Here is a 14,403-nt window from a genome sequence, read left to right as displayed (position 1 = left end):
CCATAATTGCCAGCGTTCGCCTGACCGCTGCAATATTCTCAAGCCGGAAAATGACAAAGTGCCGATTACCCAGATCTTTACCCAGATCCAACCAATCTGGGTTTTCGGGTTATCCGGATTTTGACAACTGCTAACAACATGAAAATCCGGGTAGTATTGACCCAGGCGATGGGTAGTTTCAGGTTAGCGTGAACGGCACGCATACACGGAAAATCCAAACTACCTAATATTTGGGTCGATTTTACTCAAAATTGAGTATATCGAATAAACTCGCTACCCAAAATTAGGTTGTTTTCCCTCTCTGGCTCACCGATGTTATCAAAAACAAACAAAGATGCATCTACCCAAAGGGGGTCCTTGATTCCAATAAGCCAATTTTGGGTAAATGTCGGTTTACTCAAAATTGAGTTGAATGAGGGGGGTTCCTGATAAAATATATCATAAAAATACAATAAATTTTATTGTTACAACACCATTTTTTCGAAAAATATTCACCATTAAACATATTGTAATTTGCACAGCACACTCAACATCACCCCTATTGTTCTATACCATTCGGCGAATGGTAAATGGCAGTTTTACAATAAAAAATGGTGGTCGTTATGTATCTTAACCGTAAAATTTTGAGAAAAATTTCATACATTTTTTCGCGAAAAACAGTAGAATGTATTGTGTTTTTATGAGACATTTTTAGGGCAATTTTCAAAAGAAAACAATATATTATAATGTTTCTTCATTGTTCTTACAATACAAATACAATAAATCGTCGTTACAATAAAAATACAATAATATTTGTTGTTATTTGTAAGCAGTTTTCGCTCAAGTTTTCGCTGATACACGCAGAAAAATCTACGGTAAAAATAACCATATTCGACGTAAAGTCAAACGAAATTTGACCCATTAAACCCATAGATTTTATATTTCGCGCATTAACGAGCACTAAAGGTCGCCAGAATGATATGCACATTTTATGATAACAATCAAACACTCTGATGTCTGGTATGTTTGCTAGGCAGCTGTTGATAAGATCTATCATCAAAGTTGAGTAAACCACAATGGATTTTCAATCTCAAGGGCTCAATCGCTTCATATGGATCCCATCTACCATTGTGGGTGCTAAAATGAACCGATCATTTAGCCAAAACCTGAGCCTCGGTGGTTTTGTAGGGTGTATCCTTGAAAATCGTTCAAATTATATGAAATACGTTTTTTTGTGAAAAAGTTGAGTAAACCACAATGGATTTTCAATCTCAAGGACTCAATCTCTTCATATGGATCCCATTTACCATTGTGGGTGCTAAAATGAACCGATCACTTAGCCAAAACCTGAGCCTCGGTGGTTTTGTAGGGTGCATCCTTGAAAATCGTTCAAATTATATGAAATACGTTTTTTTTGTGAAAAAGTTGAGTAAATCTCTTCATATGGATCCCATCTACCATTGTGGGTGCTAAAATGAACCGATCATTTAGCCAAAACCTGAACCTCGGTGGTTCTGTAGGGTGCATCCTTGAAAATCGTTCAAATTATATGAAATACGTTTTTTTTGTGAAAAAGTTGAGTAAACCACAATGGATTTTCAATCTCAAGGACTCAATCTCTTCATATGGATCCCATCTACCATTGTGGGTGCTAAAATGAACCGATCACTTAGCCAAAACCTGAGCCTCGGTGGTTTTGTAGGGTGCATCCTTGAAAATCGTTCAAATTATATGAAATACGTTTTTATGTGAAAAAGTTGAGTAAATCTCTTCATATGGATCCCATCTACCATTGTGGGTGCTAAAATGAACCGATCATTTAGCCAAAACCTGAACCTCGGTGGTTCTGTAGGGTGCATCCTTGAAAATCGTTCAAATTATATGAAATACGTTTTTTTTGTGAAAAAGTTGAGTAAACCACAATGGATTTTCAATCTCAAGGGCTTAATCTCTTCATATGGATCCCATCTACCATTGTGGGTGCTAAAATGAACCGATCACTTAGCCAAAACCTGAGCCTCGGTGGTTTTGTAGGGTGCATCCTTGAAAATCGTTCAAATTATATGATATACGTTTTTTTGTGAAAAAGTTGAGTAAACCACAATGGATTTTCAATCTCAAGGGCTTAATCTCTTCATATGGATCCCATCTACCATTGTGGGTGCTAAAATGAACCGATCACTTAGCCAAAACCTGAACCTCGGTGGTTTTGTAGGGTGCAGCCTTGAAAATCGTTCAAATTATATGAAATACGTTTTTTTTTGTGAAAAAGTTGAGTAAACCACAATAGATTTTCAATCCCAAGGGCTCAATCTCTTCATATAGATCCCATCTACCATTGTGGGTGCTAAAATGAACCGATCACTTAGCCAAAACCTGAGCCTCGGTGGTTTTGTAGGGTGCATCCTTGAAAATCGTTCAAATTATATGAAATACGTTTTTTTGTGAAAAAGTTGAGTAAACCACAATGGATTTTCAATCTCAAGGGCTCAATCTCTTCATATAGATCCCATCTACCATTGTGGGTGCTAAAATGAACCGATCACTTAGCCAAAACCTGAGCCTCGGTGGTTTTGTAGGGTGCATCCTTGAAAATCGTTCAAATTATATAATATACGTTTTTTTGTGAAAAAGTTGAGTAAACCACAATGGATTTTCAATCTCAAGGGCTTAATCTCTTCATATGGATCCCATCTACCATTGTGGGTGCTAAAATGAACCGATCACTTAGCCAAAACCTGAGCCTCGGTGGTTTGTAGGGTGCATCCTTGAAAATCGTTCAAATTATATGAAATACGCTTTTTTGTGAAAAATATGAGTAAACTACAATGGATTTTCAATCTCAAGGGCTCAATCTCTTCATATAGATCCCATCTACCATTGTGGGTGCTAAAATGAACCGATCACTTAGCCAAAACCTGAGCCTCGGTGGTTTTGTAGGGTGCATCCTTGAAAATCGTTCAAATTATATGATATACGTTTTTTTGTGAAAAAGTTGAGTAAACCACAATGGATTTTCAATCTCAAGGGCTTAATCTTTTCATATGGATCCTATCTACCATTGTGGGTGCTAAAATGAACCGATCACTTAGCCGAAACCTGAACCTCGGTGGTTTTGTAGGATGCATCCTTGAAAATCGTTCAAATTATATGAAATAAGTTTTTTTGTGAAAAAGTTGAGTAAACCACAATGGATTTTCAATCTCAAGGGCTCAATCTCTTCATATAGATCCCATCTACCATTGTGGGTGCTAAAATGAACCGATCACTTAGCCAAAACCTGAGCCTCGGTGGTTTTGTAGGGTGCATCCTTGAAAATCTCAAGGGCTTAATCTCTTCATATGGATCCTATCTACCATTGTGGGTGCTAAAATGAACCGATCACTTAGCCAAAACCTGAGCCTCGGTGGTTTTGTAGGGTGCATCCTTGAAAATCGTTCAAATTATATGAAATAAGTTTTTTTGTGAAAAAGTTGAGTAAACCACAATGGATTTTCAATCTCAAGGGCTCAATCTCTTCATATAGATCCCATCTACCATTGTGGGTGCTAAAATGAACCGATCACTTAGCCAAAACCTGAGCCTCGGTGGTTTTGTAGGGTGTATCCTTCAAAATCGTTCAAATTATATGAAATACGTTTTTTTGTGAAAAAGTTGAGTTAACCTACAATGGATTTTCAATCTCAAGGACTCAATCTCTTCATATGGATTTTCAATCCCAAGGGCTCAATCTCTTCATATAGATCCCATCTACCATTGTGGGTGCTAAAATGAACCGATCACTTAGCCAAAACCTGAGCCTCGGTGGTTTTGTAGGGTGCATCCTTGAAAATCGTTCAAATTATATGAAATAAGTTTTTTTGTGAAAAAGTTGAGTAAACCACAATGGATTTTCAATCTCAAGGGCTCAATCTCTTCATATCCCATCTACCATTGTGGGTGCTAAAATGAACCGATCACTTAGCCAAAACCTGAGCCTCGGTGGTTTTGTAGGGTGCATCCTTGAAAATCGTTCAAATTATATGATATACGTTTTTTTGTGAAAAAGTTGAGTAAACCACAATGGATTTTCAATCTCAAGGGCTTAATCTCTTCATATGGATCCCATCTACCATTGTGGGTGCTAAAATGAACCGATCACTTAGCCAAAACCTGAACCTCGGTGGTTTTGTAGGGTGCATCCTTGAAAATCGTTCAAATTATATGAAATACGTTTTTTTGTGAAAAAGTTGAGTAAACCACAATGGATTTTCAATCTCAAAGGCTCAATCGCTTCATATGGATCCCATCTACCATTGTGGGTGCTAAAATGAACCGATCACTTAGCCAAAACCTGAACCTCAGTGGTTTTGTAGGGTGCATCCTTGAAAATCGATCAAATTATATGAAATACGTTTTTTTGTGAAAAAGTTGAGTAAACCACAATGGATTTTCAATCTCAAGGGCTTAATCTCTTCATATGGATCCCATCTACCATTGTGGGTGCTAAAATGAACCGATCACTTAGCCAAAACCTGAACCTCGGTGGTTTTGTAGGGTGCATCCTTCAAAATCGTTCAAATTATATGAAATACGTTTTTTTGTGAAAAAGTTGAGTAAACCACAATGGATTTTCAATCTCAAAGGCTCAATCGCTTCATATGGATCCCATCTACCATTGTGGGTGCTAAAATGAACCGATCACTTAGCCAAAACCTGAGCCTCGGTGGTTTTGTAGGGTGCATCCTTGAAAATCGTTCAAATTATATGAAATACGTTTTTTTTTTTGTGGAAAAGTTGAGTAAACCACAATAGATTTTCAATCCCAAGGGCTCAATCTCTTCATATAGATCATATCTACCATTGTGGGTGCTAAAATGAACCGATCACTTAGCCAAAACCTGGGCCTCGGTGGTTTTGTAGGGTGCATCCTTGAAAATCGTTCAAATTATATGAAATACGTTTTTTTGTGAAAAAGTTGAGTAAACCACAATTGATTTTCAATCTCAAAGGCTCAATCACTTCATATAGATCTCATCTACCATTGTGGGTGCTAAAATGAACCGATCACTTAGCCAAAACCTGAGCCTCGGTGGTTTTGTAGGGTGCATCCTTGAAAATCGTTCAAATTATATGAAATACGTTTTTTTGTGAAAAAGTTGAGTAAACCACAATGGATTTTCAATCTCAAGGGCTCAATCTCTTCATATAGATCCCATCTACCATTGTGGGTGCTAAAATGAACCGATCACTTAGCCGAAACCTGAACCTCGGTGGTTTTGTAGGATGCATCCTTGAAAATCGTTCAAATTATATGAAATAAGTTTTTTTGTGAAAAAGTTGAGTAAACCACAATGGATTTTCAATCTCAAAGGCTCAATCGCTTCATATGGATCCCATCTACCATTGTGGGTGCTAAAATGAACCGATCACTTAGTCAAAACCTGAGCCTCGGTGGTTTTGTAGGGTGCATCCTTGAAAATCGTTCAAATTATATGAAATACGTTTTTATGTGAAAAAGTTGAGTAAACCACAATGGATTTTCAATCTCAAAGGCTCAATCGCTTCATATGGATCCTATCTACCGTTGCGTGTGCTAAAATGAACCGATCATTTAGCCAAAACCTGAACCTCGGTGGTTTTGTAGGGTGCATCCTTGAAAATCGTTCAAATTATATGAAATACGTTTTTATGTGAAAAAGTTGAGTAAACCACAATGGATTTTCAATCTCAAAGGCTCAATCGCTTCATATGGATCCTATCTACCGTTGCGTGTGCTAAAATGAACCGATCATTTAGCCAAAACCTGAACCTCGGTGGTTTTGTAGGGTGCATCCTTGAACATCGATCAAATTATATGAAATACGTTTTTTTGTGAAAAAGTTGAGTAAACCACAATGGATTTTCAATCTCAAGGGCTTAATCTCTTCATATGGATCCCATCTACCATTGTGGGTGCTAAAATGAACCGATCACTTAGCCAAAACCTGAGCCTCGGTGGTTTTGTAAGGTGCATCCTTGAAAATCGTTCAAATTATATGAAATACGTTTTTTTTGTGAAAAAGTTGAGTAAACCACAATAGATTTTCAATCCCAAGGGCTCAATCTCTTCATATAGATCCCATCTACCATTGTGGGTGCTAAAATGAACCGATCACTTAGCCAAAACCTGAGCCTCGGTGGTTTTGTAGGGTGCATCCTTGAAAATCGTTCAAATTATATGATATACGTTTTTTTGTGAAAAAGTTGAGTAAACCACAATGGATTTTCAATCTCAAAGGCTCAATCGCTTCATATGGATCCTATCTACCGTTGCGTGTGCTAAAATGAACCGATCATTTAGCCAAAACCTGAACCTCGGTGGTTTTGTAGGGTGCATCCTTGAACATCGATCAAATTATATGAAATACGTTTTTTTGTGAAAAAGTTGAGTAAACCACAATGGATTTTCAATCTCAAGGGCTCAATCTCTTCATATAGATCCCATCTACCATTGTGGGTGCTAAAATGAACCGATCACTTAGCCGAAACCTGAACCTCGGTGGTTTTGTAGGGTGCATCCTTGAAAATCGTTCAAATTATATGAAATAAGTTTTTTTGTGAAAAAGTTGAGTAAACCACAATGGATTTTCAATCTCAAAGGCTCAATCGCTTCATATGGATCCTATATACCGTTGCGTGTGCTAAAATGAACCGATCACTTAGCCAAAACCTGAACCTCGGTGGTTTTGTAGGGTGCATCCTTGAAAATCGTTCAAATTATATGAAATACGTTTTTATGTGAAAAAGTTGAGTAAACCACAATGGATTTTCAATCTCAAAGGCTCAATCGCTTCATATGGATCCTATCTACCGTTGCGTGTGCTAAAATGAACCGATCATTTAGCCAAAACCTGAACCTCGGTGGTTTTGTAGGGTGCATCCTTGAAAATCGTTCAAATTATATGAAATACGTTTTTATGTGAAAAAGTTGAGTAAACCACAATGGATTTTCAATCTCAAAGGCTCAATCGCTTCATATGGATCCTATCTACCGTTGCGTGTGCTAAAATGAACCGATCATTTAGCCAAAACCTGAACCTCGGTGGTTTTGTAGGGTGCATCCTTGAACATCGATCAAATTATATGAAATACGTTTTTTTGTGAAAAAGTTGAGTAAACCACAATGGATTTTCAATCTCAAGGGCTCAATCTCTTCATATAGATCCCATCTACCATTGTGGGTGCTAAAATGAACCGATCACTTAGCCGAAACCTGAACCTCGGTGGTTTTGTAGGGTGCATCCTTGAAAAACGTTCAAATTATATGAAATACGTTTTTTTTGTGAAAAAGTTGAGTAAACCACAATGGATTTTCAATCTCAAGGACTCAATCTCTTCATATGGATCCCATCTACCATTGTGGGTGCTAAAATGAACCGATCGCTTAGCCAAAACCTGAGCCTCGGTGGTTTTGTAGGGTGCATCCTTGAAAATCGTTCAAATTATATGAAAAACGTTTTTTTGTGAAAAAGTTGAGTAAACCACAATTGATTTTCAATCTCAAAGGCTCAATCACTTCATATGGATCCCATCTACCGTTGCGTGTGCTAAAATGAACCGATCACTTAGCCAAAACCTGAACCTCGGTGGTTTTGTAGGGTGCATCCTTGAAAATCGTTCAAATTATATGAAATACGTTTTTTTGCGAAAAAGTTGAGTAAACCACAATGGATTTTCAATCTCAAAGGCTCAATCGCTTCATATGGATCCCATCTACCGTTGCGTGTGCTAAAATGAACCGATCATTTAGCCAAAACCTGAACCTCGGTGGTTTTGTAGGGTGCATCCTTGAAAATCGTTCAAATTATATGAAATACGTTTTTTTGTGAAAAAGTTGAGTAAACCACAATGGATTTTCAATCTTTAGGGCTTAATCGCTTCATATGGATCCCATCTACCATTGTGGGTGCTAAATTGAACCGATCACTAAGCCAAAACCTGAGCCTCGGTGATTTTGTGCCGCTTATTCTGGGTTTAATTAAGTGAGCCTCGAAACTTGCATGCAAGTTTATATGGTCAAGTTTGTTTTTGCTTTTTGTTTGACAATTTTATGTCAAAACTTGAAGTTATTATATGTTTTTCGCTTGGAAATAATCTTTTCTTTCTTATGCAATGCTGTATTTTCCGATAGAACGCACCCAATCTTCAGCCTCGGTCGATTTGTAGTTAGCCTCGAAAAGTGCATCTGAAGGCGCATCTGCGAATCGGTATGAGCAAATCTGTTTCGCTCGTAAAATGGCGATTTCTGGAACAAACCTACAAGTTTTTATAGGTATTCCACTTGGAAATTACGCAATCTTTCTAATACGGCGATCGGTTTTTCGATAGAAGGCACTAAAACGTCAGCCTCGATTGATTTGTAGTTAGCCTCGGAAAGTGCATCGGTGGTTTCATGCGAGTTGCTATGGGGAAATTTGTTTTTGCTCTAGAAATGGCAATAAAAGGGCAAATGCAAAAGTTTTTTGGAGTATTCCGCTTGGAAATCAAGCGATCTTTCCGATGCGACAATCGGTTTTTCGATAGAAGGCACCAAAACCTTAGCCTCGGTCGATTTGTAGTTAGCCTCGAAAAACCCTACAACAGCAAATTAAAAACCGAGGCTAAATCGAGGCTAACTACAAATCGCTAACCACGGTGCGGTGTGCTTGTTTTGATTCTCAGACGTTTCACGGTGGGTAGTTGGGCGACTGTCTTATAGTGGTGGGATGGGTGGTATGGGTGGTACGCACCAGATTTTTTGTTCTAACGGAGATGCAATGTATTAAAGTCTTGTAAAAACATTTTTTTAAGTTTCTGTGTTAATATAACATTTAATCCATATCATTTAGGTTAAATTAAAATGACAAAGACTGGGATGGTGAAACAATTCCTATTTATTTTCTTACAAATCGAATACCTGTGCAATGAACCGGTTGAACACGCCGACGAGACGCCTCTGGTCGACAAACAAGGTCAAATTAAAGTCGCCTTGCTTACTTCGAATTCGAGAATCGCACCACTGAAACGCCAAAGCACTTCACGACTTGAATTGTGCGGTGCTCTACTTTCCGCCGAGCTGTATCAACGAATTGCCGCATCTCTCCACTTCTCGTTCACTACAGTATTTTGGACCGACCCCACCACCAGAATTAGTTGACTAAGCGTAACGCCCTCAACGTGGACCCCTTTTGTGGCCAACAGGGTGTCCAAGATTCAGTATGCGACTCAAAATTGTGGATGGAACTATATAGTAGGGCTCCAGAACCCTGCCGATGATATATAAATAAGAAGAGAAATCGATCATATTACTTTCGATCTTTTTTAACCCGGGAGCGGTCACGTTGTGTACTGAGTACACGCACCATGAAAAATTCACGCTCATGGTACACAGCGTGAGCGTGGTGTCGCTGAAGGTGTTCGAAGACGCGACTGCTCGAGGGTTAAACTCAATCTAGATGTGATGTCATATTCGATTGGCTTCAATACAATCAAATGCTGAATTTCATTGGTCAGACTGGGAATAAAGTCACTGTTAGCTACACTTGCAAATGACGCTTTTTAAGGGGACGACTGTTACTTTAACTGGAAACTTTTAGTGGCTACGCAGTCTTTATTATTTATTTGATTAATTTAGTTTAAAAACGGACATGTAAAATTCAAAATAACTAATCAGGCAAAAACAAAATCTACCCCACAGCATGTACCAAAAAACTAAAATCAGGACAGTTAAAGTTAGCCGAAATACTAGAGACAAAACGAGAACATTATTGTAAGTGAAACAAAACTAGTTAAGACACATATAATCATCTAACTAAATTACAGTTCCCCTTGATGAAGGCACCATCCCTAAGTGCCGAAACGTTGGGTAAACAATAAACCCGTTTTAAGAATAAAGACTGCGTAGCCACTAAAAGTTTCCACTTTCAAATGACTTTCTGCTCAAATTTATGCTAGCCTGTTTACTCTCACAAAAATTTGATCTTTGAGCGGAGCGCAACCTTCCAAATGTCAAAATATACTGTGAGAGTAGGCAGGCCAGCATTAATTCGTGCAGAAGTCCATTGATTAGTTATCCATCATCAAAGCGTTGTAACTGTATTTATGATACTATTTTTCTTTCTTTCACCAAATCAGTATCGATTATGCCAAAATGAAGCCCTCACCTGCACCTTGGACGAAATATGGGAATAAATGGAGCCGAAAGTTTTAAAGCAACATAAACACTTTTACAAACAAATCAGAGCAGGTATGCTAGCTTCTTTGTTCTTTTTTGTGAATTCAACTAAAGGCCCGTTTAGACTATCTGGTGTGTCGGTCTGATTTGAGTGACTGCTCGAAAAAACTGTATGAAATCGTAAACAAATATCACTCAAATCAGATCGACAAAGATAGTCTAAACGGGCCTTAAAAAACAGTTTTTATAGATTCTGTCATCCGATTGAAGAATCCTTCAAGAGGAAACAGAGTACTGTGAGAAAGGTAAATCCACTGTCTAGCATCATTAAATGGATCAATGTAAATTATTTAAAAGAAGGTAAAGTAGTCAAAGTCAAAGTTATGAGTAATTTGTTAGTATTTTACAATAGATGGAAGATGACCTACCAATGCAATGGCAGAATCAACGGGTCCGCGTTTGCTCGTCAGGGGTGAACTACTGCAAGCGAGCCAAAACTGTGTACTCCGATGGAATGAATGGATTATTCATTCCATTGCGCTTCTGAAAACAAAGCTGGGTTCAAGCTGCTTGTGGAGTCAGTTACGGCAATCAACGCTTCACGTTTACCAGCGCCAACAGATCTATATTTTATCTGATTATGAATGGAGCGATTTGCCGGAGCAAAGTTCTTGCATTCATTCGGCTAAATTTTCATAACTTTGTCCATATGTTTATGGACAAAATGTATGAATTTACTGAGCATGTCCAAAAGCAACTTTATTTGAATAATAACAGATCTGAACTAAATTATTTCTTTTTTATTATATTATACTAGCTGCACCCGGCAAACTTTGTCTTGCCTACTGCATTTTCTGACGTTTCAAGTCCAAGTTCCTGTCAAAAATGGATGGAAAATCGATTATCAAAAACTTTCTATTTCGGCATGTTTTTGCCTCATAAACCATCCTTGGGTGAAAACTAACAAAACAAAACAGAGACGGACAAAATCGACCGTTTCGTTCGCAAGTTATGCGCGGTCCCACGATATAGATTGTACACTTGGCTTGGTCAACCGAAGTACCATAAACCGGGGTCAAATTGATCAGCGGGGTGAAATTGATCACTCGGGTACTACATTGTTATTCCATACTAGGAACTCTTAAGCGTCGTAATGATCTTAAACTTTTTACGTCATCTGATTCGAAGATGTCTAGAGATGAGTGTAGACTTTTATTTTTTTGGAAAAAAGTTGGTTTTGCCTTATTTTTTAAGGAATTTGCAATGTATTTCTCATTTAGCAGAAACCATTGCTACTAAACAGTCAATTGCTAATAAGACTTACCGTAAATTCTCTGTTTAAACATTTTTGTGGAGCCTGAGTTGGGATGTTATGCAGCTAATCAGAACATGAAAAAGTTATAAGAAGTTCAATTTATGAGGAAATAATCATTTATTGTGATAGAAATCACTTATTTCAAATGAAATTGCCCACCTTTAGGCGTTTAAGTTGAAATTTCAAAATTTAATTTTGCATTTAAAGTACCGTAAACCGGAGTCAAATTGATCAGCGTTGCGTTGCGTTGCGTTGCGTGGTAACGGAGTAATTCGTAGATTGCATACTGAAAGTTGTCATGTTATATCTTTAATACTCTTATTCTGATTACTTATGGAATACTATTTGGGAAGGAACAGCTATCCAATCAGAGGTTGAAGTAAAAAAGACATGAGAACTTCCATTGCCGGCCACGCCCATCTTCTCCGTTACGAGGATAGGAAAGGATGTGATGATATGACACCTACTTTAGGTGAGGTCAGCGACTCACCGACGCCCCCATAGGTGTCAAGGAGTTGGATATTTGGAATGGGTTGATTGGGGAATCACTATAAGCGAGTGATGCAGCAGGATTCAGATTGTGTGATTGTATTTGAATAGATCATGTAGATGTGTTGGTGTGAGTTTTAGTGATTTAGTATATTTAAACACCAACGTTGGGAGTGACGTAGCTAAGAAATTTTGTCACTCCATGGGCCTTTTTGCTTCAGGGATGGGGCACAGGCATTTGGACCATGTGTCCTGGCTAACAAGCCTAGGCTTAAGCGCCATTACTCGCTCTCTGAAACGATAAGAAAAACGTTTTGTGGATGGGAGGGGATAACAGGGAAGGGATGCTATCTATTTATGGAGATGCCAGCGACTCACCGACGCCCTCGTAAATAGAAAGGAGATAGGATTTTGGTACAGGAATGGTCTGCAATTGAGTATTATTAAGTTATGTGACTGAATAAGATGTTGTGTAAATAGATGTAAACATGTAAAATTAAGCATGAAACGTTCTGACCAAATGACCGCCATCGTGGTTCCGCTTCAGGAATAAAATCTACAATGTCCCGTGGCCCAATGTTGATAATCGGATCCATATTGATCAATAGTGATACACGTGTTCACATCACAATAAAAAAAACGCATCCGATCCGACCAAATCAAAACTCGCGCACAGCATCTCCACACCGACAATATCGTAACCTCCTAAACTACCACACGTCCTGTCAAAATATTTGACCCAATACTACCTCAAATGTCTGCGAACCACTTTGTAATACAAAACACGGGATGTCCTCCATCCAAAGTCGAACCCACAAAGCATCTTTAAATTTTTTTCGGCGTTTTCAAACAAGAACCTGGAACTGATCAAACCGACACTGGCATAAAAGCACTTCAGATAACAAAACATGCAACATCCATTCTAGTGGACTCCACACTACAGATGATGAACCACCAACCAAGACAACACGGAAACCGCACGCGAAATCGTGGATTTCTTTTTATGACGTAAATATTCAATTATGATAAAAAGTGCTTTAACGTAAAGTGCACAAAATAGGTCCCACAACCCAAATGGTCCCACACTCTATGTAGTAGAAATATGTGCTTGCAAATGTTCCGTAGATAGTGAAAGCATGAAGCGAACTCACCAAAGTTTGAAAATTCAACTTCCTTTCTATTGACCGAAAATCTTCAAATTTCGATCCCATCATTTGTTGCTTTCCGCTGTGGTGACTCTGCCGCCAGACGTCCGAATCTTTCGACGTCCAAAACGAGATTTACGCAGCTCTTTTCTTGTTCCACTTGCAGCAGTATACATCTTCTCTTGATGATTTTTCCCGGAACAGGCAGGTGCAGGCACAAAAACATCACTGGTATACCCCGACTACTGAACTTCCGAATGATTTATACGTCCAATTTTGTTATTTTTATAGTTGAAACAAAAATCATAAAAAAGAGCAAAATTGACAGACGAAAAAAAACTTCGTAAACCGGAGTCAAATTGATCAGCGGGGCGAAATTGATCATTTGGGTACTACATTGTAATCGCATACCAGGAACTTCTAAGCGTCACAATGATCTAAAATTTCCTACCTCATCTAGTTCATAAATGTCTAGAGATGACTAGATGAGTAGACTTTTATTTGTTTAGAAAAAAAGTTAGTTTTGCCTTATTATTTTAGGAATTTGCAATGTATTTCTCACTTAGCTGAAATCATTGCTTCTAAACAATTGATTGCCACTAGGACTTCCCGTAAATTTTTTGTCTTAACATTTTTGTGAAGTCTTGGTTGGAAAGTTATGAAGCTATTCTGAATTTGAATAAGTTAAAAAAAATGTTCCTTTTGTAACGAAAAAGTCATTTATTGTAACAAAAAACACTTATTTCAAAGGAAATGCCTACCTTTAGGCGTTAAGGGGGGAAATTTCAAAATTTAATTTAGCATTTTAAGTGTCAAATTCACTAGTTGTAAGAGTTTTTACGCGTTATTCGGATTTAGAAGAGCAAAATTAAGTGGATTTTTATCTTTTTATCCGATGCTTAATTGTATACTGATCAATTTCGCCCCAAGGTAGCATCCTCAATTTTTTGATTTTCGAATTAATTTAACCCTTCAGCGCGCGCGCTGTTGTAAAAAGTACAACACTACCAAGAAACCACGCTCTTCGTAAATAGCGCGAGCGTGGTGCAGTTTCAGCTGCTTGAGGGCGCGCGTCCTGAAAGGTTAACTAAAAGTTTAAACTTGTTGAACAAAATTCTGTCACATGGTTTCATAGAGATCCACTGGGTACTGATTTCACAGAAATTCATTTGGCAATATTTGAATTGTCACTCATGTTATCCGCAAAAGTTGTTTTAAAGTGATCAATTTGACCCCGGATTACGGTATTAAATTCACTAATTGTAAGATTTTAGACGTGCTATTCGGTTTTAGAAGAGCAA

This window comes from Aedes albopictus, chromosome 1 (assembly GCF_035046485.1).
Source record: "Aedes albopictus strain Foshan chromosome 1, AalbF5, whole genome shotgun sequence".
In the NCBI taxonomy this organism is placed as follows: domain Eukaryota; kingdom Metazoa; phylum Arthropoda; class Insecta; order Diptera; family Culicidae; genus Aedes; species Aedes albopictus.
Note: the sequence above shows the minus strand (reverse complement) of the source record.